We start from the raw sequence: 14,870 nt of genomic DNA, 5'->3' as shown, positions 1-14,870 counted from the left end.
GCCAGGAGGGAAAGCCGTGCCTCGTTGGAAAGCTCTTTGGCAGCCGCTCGCGTGGCCCCACAGCCCGTGGGGCTGCGGGCTTTGTGGCGGCCGTCAGCCTCGGCGCCACCGGCGCCCACGTGGCGCCGCCGCGCCAGCCTGCGAAGCATTTTCCGGTAGGGCCGCGTCTCTGGCCACAGCTCCCACGCCCGAAGAGCCAGGAGGGAAAGCCGTGCCTCGTTGGAAAGCTCTTTGGCAGCCGCTCGCGTGGCCCCACAGCCCGTGGGGCTGCGGGCTTTGCGGCGGCCGTCAGCCTCGGCGCCACCGGCGCCCACCTGGCGCCGCCGAGCCAGCCTGCGAAGCATTTTCCGGTAGGGCCGCGGCTCTGGCCAGAGCTCCCACGCCCGAAGAGCCAGGAGGGAAAGCCGTGCCTCGTTGGAAAGCTCTTTGGCAGCCGCTCGCGTGGCCCCACAGCCCGTGGGGCTGCGGGCTTTGCGGCGGCCGTCAGCCTCGGCGCCACCGGCGCCCACGTGGTGCCGCCGTGCCAGCCTGCGAAGCATTTTCCGGTAGGGCCGCGGCTCTGGCCACAGCTCCCACGCCCGAAGAGCCAGGAGGGAAAGCCGTGCCTCGTTGGAAAGCTCTTTGGCAGCCGCTCACGTGGCCCCACAGCCCGTGGGGCTGCGGGCTTTGCGGCGGCCGTCAGCCTCGGCGCCACCGGCGCCCACGTGGCGCCGCCGAGCCAGCCTGCGAAGCATTTTCCGGTAGGGCCGCGGCTCTGGCCACAGCTCCCACGCCCGAAGAGCCAGGAGGGAAAGCCGTGCCTCGTTGGAAAGCTCTTTGGCAGCCGCTCGCGTGGCCCCACAGCCCGTGGGGCTGCGGGCTTTGCGGCGGCCGTCAGCCTCGGCGCCACCGGCGCACACGTGGTGCCGCCGTGCCAGCCTGCGAAGCATTTTCCGGTAGGGCCGCGGCTCTGGCCACAGCTCCCACGCCCGAAGAGCCAGGAGGGAAAGCCGTGCCTCGTTGGAAAGCTCTTTGGCAGCCGCTCGCGTGGCCCCACAGCCCGTGGGGCTGCGGGCTTTGCGGCGGCCGTCAGCCTCGGCGCCACCGGCGCCCACGTGGCACCGCCGAGCCAGCCTGCGAAGCATTTTCCGGTAGGGCCGCGGCTCTGGCCACAGCTCCCACGCCCGAAGAGCCAGGAGGGAAAGCCGTGCCTCGTTGGAAAGCTCTTTGGCAGCCGCTCGCGTGGCCCCACAGCCCGTGGGGCTGCGGGCTTTGCGGCGGCCGTCAGCCTGGGTGCCACCGGCGCCCACGTGGTGCCGCCGCGCCAGATTGCGAAGCATTTTCCGGTAGGGCCGCTGCTCTGGCCACAGCTCCCACGCCCGAAGAGCCAGGAGGGAAAGCCGTGCCTCGTTGGAAAGCTCTTTGGCAGCCGCTCGCGTGGCCCCACAGCCCGTGGGGCTGCGGGCTTTGCGGCGGCCGTCAGCCTCGGCGCCACTGGCGCCCACGTGGCGCCGCCGAGCCAGCCTGCGAAGCATTTTCTGGTAGGGCCGCGGCTCTGGCCACAGCTCCCACGCCCGAAGAGCCAGGAGGGAAAGCCGTGCCTCGTTGGAAAGCTCTTTGGCAGCCGCTCGCGTGGCCCCACAGCCCGTGGGTCTGCGGGCTTTGTGGCGGCCGTCAGCCTCGGCGCCACCGGCGCCCACGTGGCCCCGCCGCGCCAGCCTGCGAAGCATTTTCCGGTAGGGCCGCGGCTCTGGCCACAGCTCCCACGCCCGAAGAGCCAGGAGGGAAAGCCGTGCCTTGTTGGAAAGCTCTTTGGCAGGGGCTCGCGTGGCCCCACAGCCCGTGGGGCTGCGGGCTTTGCGGCGGCCGTCAGCCTCGGCGCCACCGGCGCCCACCTGGCGCCGCCGAGCCAGCCTGCGAAGCATTTTCCGGTAGGGCCGCGTCTCTGGCCACAGCTCCCACGCCCGAAGAGCCAGGAGGGAAAGCCGTGCCTCGTTGGAAAGCTCTTTGGCAGCTGCTCGCGTGGCCCCACAGCCCGTGGGGCTGCGGGCTTTGCGGCGGCCGTCAGCCTCGGCGCCACCGGCGCCCACGTGGTGCCGCCGCGCCAGATTGCGAAGCATTTTCCGGTAGGGCCGCGGCTCTGGCCACAGCTCCCACGCCCGAAGAGCCAGGAGGGAAAGCCGTGCCTCGTTGGAAAGCTCTCTGGCAGCCGCTCGCGTGGCCCCACAGCCCGTGGGGCTGCGGGCTTTGCGGCGGCCGTCAGCCTCGGCGCCACCGCCGCCCACCTGGCACCGCCGAGCCAGCCTGCGAAGCATTTTCCGGTAGGGCCGCGGCTCTGGCCACAGCTCCCACGACCGAAGAGCCAGGAGGGAAAGCCGTGCCTCGTTGGAAACCTCTTTGGCAGCCGCTCGCGTGGCCCCACAGCCCGTGGGGCTGCGGGCTTTGCGGCGGCCGTCAGCCTCGGCGCCACCGGCGCCCACCTGGCGCCGCCGAGCCAGCCTGCGAAGCATTTTCCGGTAGGGCTGCGGCTCTGGCGACAGCTCCCACGCCCGAAGAGCCAGGAGGGAAAGCCGTGCCTCGTTGGAAAGCTCTTTGGCAGCCGCTCGCGTGGCCCCACAGCCCGTGGGGCTGCGGGCTTTGCGGCGGCCGTCAGCCTCGGCGCCACCGGCGCCCACCTGGCGCCGCCGCGCCAGCCCCCGAAGCATTTTCCGGTAGGGCCGCGGCTCTGGCCACAGCTCCCACGCCCGAAGAGCTAGGAGGGAAAGCCGTGCCTCGTTGGAAAGCTCTTTGGCAGCCGCTCGCGTAGCCCCACAGCCCGTGGGGCTGCGGGCTTTGCGGCGGCCATCAGCCTCGGCGCCACCGGCGCCCACCTGGCGCCGCCGCGCCAGCCTGCGAAGCATTTTCCGGTAGGGCCGCGGCTCTGGCCACAGCTCCCACGCCCGAAGAGCCAGGAGGGAAAGCCGTGCCTCGTTGGAAAGCTCTTTGGCAGCCGCTCGCGTGGCCCCACAGCCCGTGGGGCTGCGGGCTTTGCGGCGGCCGTCAGCCTCGGTGCCACCGGTGCCCACGTCGTGCCGCCGCGCCAGATTGCGAAGCATTTTCCGGTAGGGCCGCGGCTCTGGCCACAGCTCCCACGCCCGAAGAGCCAGGAGGGAAAGCCGTGCCTCGTTGGAAAGCTCTTTGGCAGCCGCTCGCGTGGCCCCACAGCCCGTGGGGCTGCGGGCTTTGCGGCGGCCGTCAGCCTCGGCGCCACCGGCGCCCACCTGGCGCCGCCGAGCCAGCCTGCGAAGCATTTTCCGGTAGGGCCGCGGCTCTGGCCACAGCTCCCACGCCCGAAGAGCCAGGAGGGAAAGCCGTGCCTCGTTGGAAAGCTCTTTGGCAGCCGCTCGCGTGGCCCCACAGCCCGTGGGGCTGCGGGCTTTGCGGCGGCCATCAGCCTCGGCGCCACCGGCGCCCACCTGGCGCCGCCGAGCCAGCCTGCGAAGCATTTTCGGGTAGGGCCGCGGCTCTGGCCACAGCTCCCACGCCCGAAGAGCCAGGAGGGAAAGCCGTGCCTCGTTGGAAACCTCTTTGGCAGGGGCTCGCGTGGCCCCACAGCCCGTGGGGCTGCGGGCTTTGCGGCGGCCGTCAGCCTCGGTGCCACCGGCGCCCACGTGGTGCCGCCGAGCCAGATTGCGAAGCATTTTCCGGTAGGGCCGCGGCTCTGGCCACAGCTCCCACGCCCGAAGAGCCAGGAGGGAAAGCCGTGCCTCGTTGGAAAGCTCTTTGGCAGCCGCTCGCGTGGCCCCACAGCCCGTGGGGCTGCGGGCTTTGCGGCGGCCGTCAGCCTCGGCGCCACCGGAGCCCACGTGGTGCCGCCGTGCCAGCCTGCGAAGCATTTTCCGGTAGGGCCGCGGCTCTGGCCACAGCTCCCACGCCCGAAGAGCCAGGAGGGAAAGCCGTGCCTCGTTGGAAAGCTCTTTGGCAGCCGCTCGCGTGGCCCCACAGCCCGTGGGGCTGCGGGCTTTGCGGCGGCCGTCAGCCTCGGCGCCACCGCCGCCCACCTGGCGCCGCCGAGCCAGCCTGCGAAGCATTTTCCGGAAGGGCCGCGGCTCTGGCCACAGCTCCCACGCCCGAAGAGCCAGGAGGGAAAGCCGTGCCTCGTTGGAAAGCTCTTTGGCAGCCGCTCGCGTGGCCCCACAGCCCGTGGGGCTGCGGGCTTTGCGGCGGCCATCAGCCTCGGCGCCACCGGCGCCCACCTGGCGCCGCCGAGCCAGCCTGCGAAGCATTTTCGGGTAGGGCCGCGGCTCTGGCCACAGCTCCCACGCCCGAAGAGCCAGGAGGGAAAGCCGTGCCTCGTTGGAAACCTCTTTGGCAGGGGCTCGCGTGGCCCCACAGCCCGTGGGGCTGCGGGCTTTGCGGCGGCCGTCAGCCTCGGTGCCACCGGCGCCCACGTGGTGCCGCCGAGCCAGATTGCGAAGCATTTTCCGGTAGGGCCGCGGCTCTGGCCACAGCTCCCACGCCCGAAGAGCCAGGAGGGAAAGCCGTGCCTCGTTGGAAAGCTCTTTGGCAGCCGCTCGCGTGGCCCCACAGCCCGTGGGGCTGCGGGCTTTGCGGCGGCCGTCAGCCTCGGCGCCACCGGCGCCCACCTGGCGCCGCCGAGCCAGCCTGCGAAGCATTTTCCGGTAGGGCCGCGTCTCTGGCCACAGCTCCCACGCCCGAAGAGCCAGGAGGGAAAGCCGTGCCTCGTTGGAAAGCTCTTTGGCAGCCGCTCGCGTGGCCCCACAGCCCGTGGGGCTGCGGGCTTTGCGGCGGCCGTCAGCCTCGGTGCCACCGGCACCCACCTGGCGCCGCCGAGCCAGCCTGCGAAGCATTTTCTGGTAGGGCCGCGGCTCTGGCCACAGCTCCCATGCCCGAAGAGCCAGGAGGGAAAGCCGTGCCTCGTTGGAAAGCTCTTTGGCAGCCGCTCGCGTGGCCCCACAGCCCGTGGGTCTGCGGGCTTTGTGGCGGCCGTCAGCCTCGGCGCCACCGGCGCCCACGTGGCGCCGCCGCGCCAGCCTGCGAAGCATTTTCCGGTAGGGCCGCGTCTCTGGCCACAGCTCCCACGCCCGAAGAGCCAGGAGGGAAAGCCGTGCCTCGTTGGAAAGCTCTTTGGCAGCCGCTCGCGTGGCCCCACAGCCCGTGGGGCTGCGGGCTTTGCGGCGGCCGTCAGCCTCGGCGCCACCGGCGCCCACCTGGCGCCGCCGAGCCAGCCTGTGAAGCATTTTCCGGTAGGGCCGCGGCTCTGGCCACAGCTCCCACGCCCGAAGAGCCAGGAGGGAAAGCCGTGCCTCGTTGGAAAGCTCTTTGGCAGCCGCTCGCGTGGCCCCACAGCCCGTGGGGCTGCGGGCTTTGCGGCGGCCGTCAGCCTCGGCGCCACCGGCGCCCACGTGGTGCCGCCGTGCCAGCCTGCGAAGCATTTTCCGGTAGGGCCGCGGCTCTGGCCACAGCTCCCACGCCCGAAGAGCCAGGAGGGAAAGCCGTGCCTCGTTGGAAAGCTCTTTGGCAGCCGCTCACGTGGCCCCACAGCCCGTGGGGCTGCGGGCTTTGCGGCGGCCGTCAGCCTCGGCGCCACCGGCGCCCACGTGGCGCCGCCGAGCCAGCCTGCGAAGCATTTTCCGGTAGGGCCGCGGCTCTGGCCACAGCTCCCACGCCCGAAGAGCCAGGAGGGAAAGCCGTGCCTCGTTGGAAAGCTCTTTGGCAGCCGCTCGCGTGGCCCCACAGCCCGTGGGGCTGCGGGCTTTGCGGCGGCCGTCAGCCTCGGCGCCACCGGCGCCCACGTGGTGCCGCCGTGCCAGCCTGCGAAGCATTTTCCGGTAGGGCCGCGGCTCTGGCCACAGCTCCCACGCCCGAAGAGCCAGGAGGGAAAGCCGTGCCTCGTTGGAAAGCTCTTTGGCAGCCGCTCGCGTGGCCCCACAGCCCGTGGGGCTGCGGGCTTTGCGGCGGCCGTCAGCCTCGGCGCCACCGGCGCCGACGTGGCACCGCCGAGCCAGCCTGCGAAGCATTTTCCGGTAGGGCCGCGGCTCTGGCCACAGCTCCCACGCCCGAAGAGCCAGGAGGGAAAGCCGTGCCTCGTTGGAAAGCTCTTTGGCAGCCGCTCGCGTGGCCCCACAGCCCGTGGGGCTGCGGGCTTTGCGGCGGCCGTCAGCCTGGGTGCCACCGGCGCCCACGTGGTGCCGCCGCGCCAGATTGCGAAGCATTTTCCGGTAGGGCCGCTGCTCTGGCCACAGCTCCCACGCCCGAAGAGCCAGGAGGGAAAGCCGTGCCTCGTTGGAAAGCTCTTTGGCAGCCGCTCGCGTGGCCCCACAGCCCGTGGGGCTGCGGGCTTTGCGGCGGCCGTCAGCCTCGGCGCCACCGGCGCCCACGTGGCGCCGCAGAGCCAGCCTGCGAAGCATTTTCTGGTAGGGCCGCGGCTCTGGCCACAGCTCCCACGCCCGAAGAGCCAGGAGGGAAAGCCGTGCCTCGTTGGAAAGCTCTTTGGCAGCCGCTCGCGTGGCCCCACAGCCCGTGGGTCTGCGGGCTTTGTGGCGGCCGTCACCCTCGGCGCCACCGGCGCCCACGTGGCCCCGCCGCGCCAGCCTGCGAAGCATTTTCCGGTAGGGCCGCGGCTCTGGCCACAGCTCCCATGCCCGAAGAGCCAGGAGGGAAAGCCGTGCCTCGTTGGAAAGCTCTTTGGCAGGGGCTCGCGTGGCCCCACAGCCCGTGGGGCTGCGGGCTTTGCGGCGGCCGTCAGCCTCGGCGCCACCGGCGCCCACCTGGCGCCGCCGAGCCAGCCTGCGAAGCATTTTCCGGTAGGGCCGCGGCTCTGGCCACAGCTCCCACGCCCGAAGAGCCAGGAGGGAAAGCCGTGCGTCGTTGGAAAGCTCTTTGGCAGCTGCTCGCGTGGCCCCACAGCCCGTGGGGCTGCGGGCTTTGCGGCGGCCGTCAGCCTCGGCGCCACCGGCGCCCACGTGGTGCCGCCGCGCCAGATTGCGAAGCATTTTCCGGTAGGGCCGCGGCTCTGGCCACGGCTCCCACGCCCGAAGAGCCAGGAGGGAAAGCCGTGCCTCGTTGGAAAGCTCTTTGGCAGCCGCTCGCGTGGCCCCACAGCCCGTGGGGCTGCGGGCTTTGCGGCGGCCGTCAGCCTCGGCGCCACCGGCGCACACCTGGCGCCGCCGCGCCAGCCCCCGAAGCATTTTCTGGTAGGGCCGCGGCTCTGGCGACAGCTCCCACGCCCGAAGAGCCAGGAGGGAAAGCCGTGCCTCGTTGGAAAGCTCTTTGGCAGCCGCTCGCGTGGCCCCACAGCCCGTGGGGCTGCGGGCTTTGCGGCGGCCGTCAGCCTCGGCGCCACCGCCGCCCACCTGGCGCCGCCGAGCCAGCCTGCGAAGCATTTTCCGGTAGGGCCGCGGCTCTGGCCACAGCTCCCACGCCCGAAGAGCCAGGAGGGAAAGCCGTGCCTCGTTGGAAAGCTCTTTGGCAGCCGCTCGCGTGGCCCCACAGCCCGTGGGGCTGCGGGCTTTGCGGCGGCCATCAGCCTCGGCGCCACCGACGCCCACCTGGCGCCGCCGAGCCAGCCTGCGAAGCATTTTCCGGTAGGGCCGCGGCTCTGGCCACAGCTCCCACGCCCGAAGAGCCAGGAGGGAAAGCCGTGCCTCGTTGGAAAGCTCTTTGGCAGCCGCTCGCGTGGCCCCACAGCCCGTGGGGCTGCGGGCTTTGCGGCGGCCGTCAGCCTTGGCGCCACCGGCGCCCACCTGGCGCCGCCGCGCCAGCCTGCGAAGCATTTTCTGGTAGGGCCGCGGCTCTGGCCACAGCTCCCACGCCCGAAGAGCCAGGAGGGAAAGCCGTGCCTCGTTGGAAAGCTCTTTGGCAGCCGCTCGCGTAGCCCCACAGCCCGTGGGGCTGCGGGCTTTGCGGCGGCCATCAGCCTCGGCGCCACCGCCGCCCACCTGGGTCCGCCGCGCCAGATTGCGAAGCATTTTCCGGTAGGGCCGCGGCTCTGGCCACAGCTCCCACGCCCGAAGAGCCAGGAGGGAAAGCCGTGCCTCGTTGGAAAGCTCTTTGGCAGGGGCTCGCGTGGCCCCACAGCCCGTGGGGCTGCGGGCTTTGCGGCGGCCGTCAGCCTCGGCGCCACCGGCGCCCACGTGGTGCCGCCGCGCCAGATTGCGAAGCATTTTCCGGTAGGGCCGCGGCTCTGGCCACAGCTCCCACGCCCGAAGAGCCAGGAGGGAAAGCCGTGCCTCGTTGGAAAGCTCTTTGGCAGCCGCTCGCGTGGCCCCACAGCCCGTGGGGCTGCGGGCTTTGCGGCGGCCGTCAGCCTCGGCGCCACCGCCGCCCACCTGGCACCGCCGAGCCAGCCTGCGAAGCATTTTCCGGTAGGGCCGCGGCTCTGGCCACAGCTCCCACGCCCGAAGAGCCAGGAGGGAAAGCCGTGCCTCGTTGGAAAGCTCTTTGGCAGCCGCTCGCGTGGCCCCGCAGCCCGTGGGGCTGCGGGCTTTGCGGCGGCCGTCAGCCTCGGTGCCACCGGCGCCCACGTGTTGCCGCCGCGCCAGATTGCGAAGCATTTTCCGGTAGGGCCGCGGCTCTGGCCACAGCTCCCACGCCCGAAGAGCCAGGAGGGAAAGCCGTGCCTCGTTGGAAAGCTCTTTGGCAGCCGCTCGCGTGGCCCCACAGCCCGTGGGGCTGCGGGCTTTGCGGCGGCCGTCAGCCTCGGCGCCAGCGGCGCCCACGTGCGCCGCCGAGCCAGCCTGCGAAGCATTTTCCGGTAGGGCCGCGGCTCTGGCCACAGCTCCCACGCCCGAAGAGCCAGGAGGGAAAGCCGTGCCTCGTTGGAAAGCTCTTTGGCAGCCGCTCGCGTGGCCCCACAGCCCGTGGGGCTGCGGGCTTTGCGGCGGCCGTCAGCCTCGGCGCCACCGCCGCTCACCTGGCGCCGCCGCGCCAGCCTGCGAAGCATTTTCCGGTAGGGCCGCGGCTCTGGCCACAGCTCCCACGCCCGAAGAGCCAGGAGGGAAAGCCGTGCCTCGTTGGAAAGCTCTTTGGCAGCCGCTCGCGTGGCCCCACAGCCCGTGGGGCTGCGGGCTTTGCGGCGGCCATCAGCCTCGGCGCCACCGGCGCCCACCTGGCGCCGCCGAGCCACCCTGCGAAGCATTTTCGGGTAGGGCCGCGGCTCTGGCCACAGCTCCCACGCCCGAAGAGCCAGGAGGGAAAGCCGTGCCTCGTTGGAAAGCTCTTTGGCAGCCGCTCGCGTGGCCCCACAGCCCGTGGGGCTGCGGGCTTTGCGGCGGCCGTCAGCCTCGGTGCCACCGGCGCCCACGTGGTGCCGCCGAGCCAGATTGCGAAGCATTTTCCGGTAGGGCCGCGGCTCTGGCCACAGCTCCCATGCCCGAAGAGCCAGGAGGGAAAGCCGTGCCTCGTTGGAAAGCTCTTTGGCAGCCGCTCGCGTGGCCCCACAGCCCGTGGGGCTGCGGGCTTTGCGGCGGCCGTCAGCCTCGGCGCCACCGGCGCCCACGTGCGCCGCCGAGCCAGCCTGCGAAGCATTTTCCGGTAGGGCCGCGGCTCTGGCCACAGCTCCCACGCCCGAAGAGCCAGGAGGGAAAGCCGTGCCTCGTTGGAAAGCTCTTTGGCAGCCGCTCGCGTGGCCCCACAGCCCGTGGGGCTGCGGGCTTTGCGGCGGCCGTCAGCCTCGGCGCCACCGGCACCAACCTGGCGCCGCCGAGCCAGCCTGCGAAGCATTTTCTGGTAGGGCCGCGTCTCTGGCCACAGCTCCCACGCCCGAAGAGCCAGGAGGGAAAGCCGTGCCTCGTTGGAAAGCTCTTTGGCAGCCGCTCGCGTGGCCCCACAGCCCGTGGGGCTGCGGGCTTTGTGGCGGCCGTCAGCCTCGGCGCCACCGGCGCCCACCTGGCGCCGCCGCGCCAGCCTGCGAAGCATTTTCCGGTAGGGCCGCGTCTCTGGCCACAGCTCCCACGCCCGAAGAGCCAGGAGGGAAAGCCGTGCCTCGTTGGAAAGCTCTTTGGCAGCCGCTCGCGTGGCCCCACAGCCCGTGGGGCTGCGGGCTTTGCGGCGGCCGTCAGCCTCGGCGCCACCGGCGCCCACCTGGCGCCGCCGAGCCAGCCTGCGAAGCATTTTCCGGTAGGGCCGCGGCTCTGGCCACAGCTCCCACGCCCGAAGAGCCAGGAGGGAAAGCCGTGCCTCGTTGGAAAGCTCTTTGGCAGCCGCTCGCGTGGCCCCACAGCCCGTGGGGCTGCGGGCTTTGCGGCGGCCGTCAGCCTCGGCGCCACCGGCGCCCACGTGGTGCCGCCGTGCCAGCCTGCGAAGCATTTTCCGGTAGGGCCGCGGCTCTGGCCACAGCTCCCACGCCCGAAGAGCCAGGAGGGAAAGCCGTGCCTCGTTGGAAAGCTCTTTGGCAGCCGCTCGCGTGGCCCCACAGCCCGTGGGGCTGCGGGCTTTGCGGCGGCCGTCAGCCTCGGCGCCACCGGCGCCCACGTGGCACCGCCGAGCCAGCCTGCGAAGCATTTTCCGGTAGGGCCGCGGCTCTGGCCATAGCTCCCACGCCCGAAGAGCCAGGAGGGAAAGCCGTGCCTCGTTGGAAAGCTCTTTGGCAGCCGCTCGCGTGGCCCCACAGCCCGTGGGGCTGCGGGCTTTGCGGCGGCCGTCAGCCTCGGTGCCACCGGCGCCCACGTCGTGCCGCCGCGCCAGATTGCGAAGCATTTTCCGGTAGGGCCGCGGCTCTGGCCACAGCTCCCACGCCCGAAGAGCCAGGAGGGAAAGCCGTGCCTCGTTGGAAAGCTCTTTGGCAGCCGCTCGCGTGGCCCCACAGCCCGTGGGGCTGCGGGCTTTGCGGCAACCGTCAGCCTCGGCGCCACCGGCGCCCACCTGGCGCCGCCGCGCCAGCCCCCGAAGCATTTTCCGGTAGGGCTGCGGCTCTGGCCACAGCTCCCACGCCCGAAGAGCCAGGAGGGAAAGCCGTGCCTCATTGGAAAGCTCTTTGGCAGCCGCTCGCGTGGCCCCACAGCCCGTGGGGCTGCGGGCTTTGCGGCGGCCATCAGCCTCGGCGCCACCGGCGCCCACCTGGCGCCGCCGAGCCAGCCTGCGAAGCATTTTCCGGTAGGGCCGCGGCTCTGGCCACAGCTCCCACGCCCGAAGAGCCAGGAGGGAAAGCCGTGCCTCGTTGGAAAGCTCTTTGGCAGCCGCTCGCTTGGCCCCACAGCCCGTGGGGCTGCGGGCTTTGCGGCGGCCGTCAGCCTCGGTGCCACCGGCGCCCACGTGGTGCCGCCGCGCCAGATTGCGAAGCATTTTCCGGTAGGGCCGCGGCTCTGGCCACAGCTCCCACGCCCGAAGAGCCAGGAGGGAAAGCCGTGCCTCGTTGGAAAGCTCTTTGGCAGCCGCTCACGTGGCCCCACAGCCCGTGGGGCTGCGGGCTTTGCGGCGGCCGTCAGCCTCGGCGCCACCGGCGCCCACCTGGCGCCGCCGAGCCAGCCTGTGAAGCATTTTCCGGTAGGGCCGCGGCTCTGGCCACAGCTCCCACGCCCGAAGAGCCAGGAGGGAAAGCCGTGCCTCGTTGGAAAGCTCTTTGGCAGCCGCTCGCGTGGCCCCACAGCCCGTGGGGCTGCGGGCTTTGCGGCGGCCATCAGCCTCGGCGCCACCGACGCCCACCTGGCGCCGCCGCGCCAGCCTGCGAAGCATTTTCCGGTAGGGCCGCGGCTCTGGCCACAGCTCCCACGCCCGAAGAGCCAGGAGGGAAAGCCGTGCCTCGTTGGAAAGCTCTTTGGCAGCCGCTCGCGTGGCCCCACAGCCCGTGGGGCTGCGGGCTTTGCGGCGGCCGTCAGCCTCGGTGCCACCGGCGCCCACGTGGTGCCGCCGCGCCAGATTGCGAAGCATTTTCCGGTAGGGCCGCGGCTCTGGCCACAGCTCCCACGCCCGAAGAGCCAGGAGGGAAAGCCGTGCCTCGTTGGAAAGCTCTTTGGCAGCCGCTCGCGTGGCCCCACAGCCCGTGGGGCTGCGGGCTTTGCGGCGGCCGTCAGCCTCGGCGCCACCGGCGCCCACGTGGTGCCGCCGTGCCAGCCTGCGAAGCATTTTCCGGTAGGGCCGCGGCTCTGGCCACAGCTCCCACGCCCGAAGAGCCAGGAGGGAAAGCCGTGCCTCGTTGGAAAGCTCTTTGGCAGCCGCTCGCGTGGCCCCACAGCCCGTGGGGCTGCGGGCTTTGCGGCGGCCGTCAGCCTCGGCGCCACCGGCGCCCACGTGGCACCGCCGAGCCAGCCTGCGAAGCATTTTCCGGTAGGGCCGCGGCTCTGGCCACAGCTCCCACGCCCGAAGAGCCAGGAGGGAAAGCCGTGCCTCGTTGGAAAGCTCTTTGGCAGCCGCTCGCGTGGCCCCACAGCCCGTGGGGCTGCGGGCTTTGCGGCAACCGTCAGCCTCGGCGCCACCGGCGCCCACCTGGCGCCGCCGCGCCAGCCCCCGAAGCATTTTCCGGTAGGGCCGCGGCTCTGGCCACAGCTCCCACGCCCGAAGAGCCAGGAGGGAAAGCCGTGCCTCGTTGGAAAGCTCTTTGGCAGCCGCTCGCTTGGCCCCACAGCCCGTGGGGCTGCGGGCTTTGCGGCGGCCGTCAGCCTCCGTGCCACCGGCGCCCACGTGGTGCCGCCGCGCCAGATTGCGAAGCATTTTCCGGTAGGGCCGCGGCTCTGGCCACAGCTCCCACGCCCGAAGAGCCAGGAGGGAAAGCCGTGCCTCGTTGGAAAGCTCTTTGGCAGCCGCTCACGTGGCCCCACAGCCCGTGGGGCTGCGGGCTTTGCGGCGGCCGTCAGCCTCGGCGCCACCGGCGCCCACCTGGCGCCGCCGAGCCAGCCTGTGAAGCATTTTCCGGTAGGGCCGCGGCTCTGGCCACAGCTCCCACGCCCGAAGAGCCAGGAGGGAAAGCCGTGCCTCGTTGGAAAGCTCTTTGGCAGCCGCTCGCGTGGCCCCACAGCCCGTGGGGCTGCGGGCTTTGCGGCGGCCATCAGCCTCGGCGCCACCGACGCCTACCTCGCGCCGCCGCGCCAGCCTGCGAAGCATTTTCCGGTAGGGCCGCGGCTCTGGCCACAGCTCCCACGCCCGAAGAGCCAGGAGGGAAAGCCGTGCCTCGTTGGAAAGCTCTTTGGCAGCCGCTCGCGTGGCCCCACAGCCCGTGGGGCTGCGGGCTTTGCGGCGGCCGTCAGCCTCGGTGCCACCGGCGCCCACGTGGTGCCGCCGCGCCAGATTGCGAAGCATTTTCCGGTAGGGCCGCGGCTCTGGCCACAGCTCCCACGCCCGAAGAGCCAGGAGGGAAAGCCGTGCCTCGTTGGAAAGCTCTTTGGCAGCCGCTCGCGTGGCCCCACAGCCCGTGGGGCTGCGGGCTTTGCGGCGGCCGTCAGCCTCGGCGCCACCGCCGCCCACCTGGCGCCGCCGAGCCAGATTGCGAAGCATTTTCCGGTAGGGCCGCGTCTCTGGCCACAGCTCCCACGCCCGAAGAGCCAGGAGGGAAAGCCGTGCCTCGTTGGAAAGCTCTTTGGCAGCCGCTCGCGTGGCCCCACAGCCCGTGGGGCTGCGGGCTTTGCGGCGGCCGTCAGCCTCGGCGCCACCGCCGCCCACCTGGCGCCGCCGAGCCAGCCTGCGAAGCATTTTCCGGTAGGGCTGCGGCTCTGGCGACAGCTCCCACGCCCGAAGAGCCAGGAGGGAAAGCCGTGCCTCGTTGGAAAGCTCTTTGGCAGCCGCTCGCGTGGCCCCACAGCCCGTGGGGCTGCGGGCTTTGCGGCGGCCGTCAGCCTCGGTGCCACCGGCGCCCACATGTTGCCGCCGCGCCAGCCCCCGAAGCATTTTCCGGTAGGGCCGCGGCTCTGGCCACAGCTCCCACGCCCAAAGAGCCAGGAGGGAAAGCCGTGCCTCGTTGGAAAGCTCTTTGGCAGCCGCTCGCGTGGCCCCACAGCCCGTGGGGCTGCGGGCTTTGCGGCGGCCGTCAGCCTCGGCGCCACCGGCACCCACGTGGTGCCGCCGCGCCAGATTGCGAAGCATTTTCCGGTAGGGCCGCGGCTCTGGCCACAGCTCCCACGCCCGAAGAGCCAGGAGGGAAAGCCGTGCCTCGTTGGAAAGCTCTTTGGCAGCCGCTCGCGTGGCCCCACAGCCTGTGGGGCTGCGGGCTTTGCGGCGGCCGTCAGCCTCGGCGCCACCGGCGCCCACGTGCGCCGCCGAGCCAGCCTGCGAAGCATTTTCCGGTAGGGCCGCGTCTCTGGCCACAGCTCCCACGCCCGAAGAGCCAGGAGGGAAAGCCGTGCCTCGTTGGAAAGCTCTTTGGCAGCCGCTCGCGTGGCCCCACAGCCCGTGGGGCTGCGGGCTTTGCGGCGGCCGTCAGCCTCGGCGCCACCGGCGCCCACCTGGCGCCGCCGAGCCAGCCTGCGAAGCATTTTCCGGAAGGGCCGCGGCTCTGGCCACAGCTCCCACGCCCGAAGAGCCAGGAGGGAAAGCCGTGCCTCGTTGGAAAGCTCTTTGGCAGCCGCTCGCGTGGCCCCACAGCCCGTGGGGCTGCGGGCTTTGCGGCGGCCGTCAGCCTCGGCGCCACCGGCGCCCACGTGGTGCCGCCGTGCCAGCCTGCGAAGCATTTTCCGGTAGGGCCGCGGCTCTGGCCACAGCTCCCACGCCCGAAGAGCCAGGAGGGAAAGCCGTGCCTCGTTGGAAAGCTCTTTGGCAGCCGCTCGCGTGGCCCCACAGCCCGTGGGGCTGCGGGCTTTGCGGCGGCCGTCAGCCTCGGCGCCACTGGCGCCCACCTGGCGCCGCTGAGCCAGCCTGCGAAGCATTTTCGGGTAGGGCCGCGTCTCTGGCCACAGCTCCCACGCCCGAAGAGCCAGGAGGGAAAGCCGTGCCTCGTTGGAAAGCTCTTTGGCAGCCGCTCACGT

This window comes from Larus michahellis, unplaced genomic scaffold (assembly GCF_964199755.1).
Source record: "Larus michahellis unplaced genomic scaffold, bLarMic1.1 SCAFFOLD_53, whole genome shotgun sequence".
NCBI classification, from domain to species: Eukaryota; Metazoa; Chordata; class Aves; order Charadriiformes; family Laridae; genus Larus; species Larus michahellis.
Note: the sequence above shows the minus strand (reverse complement) of the source record.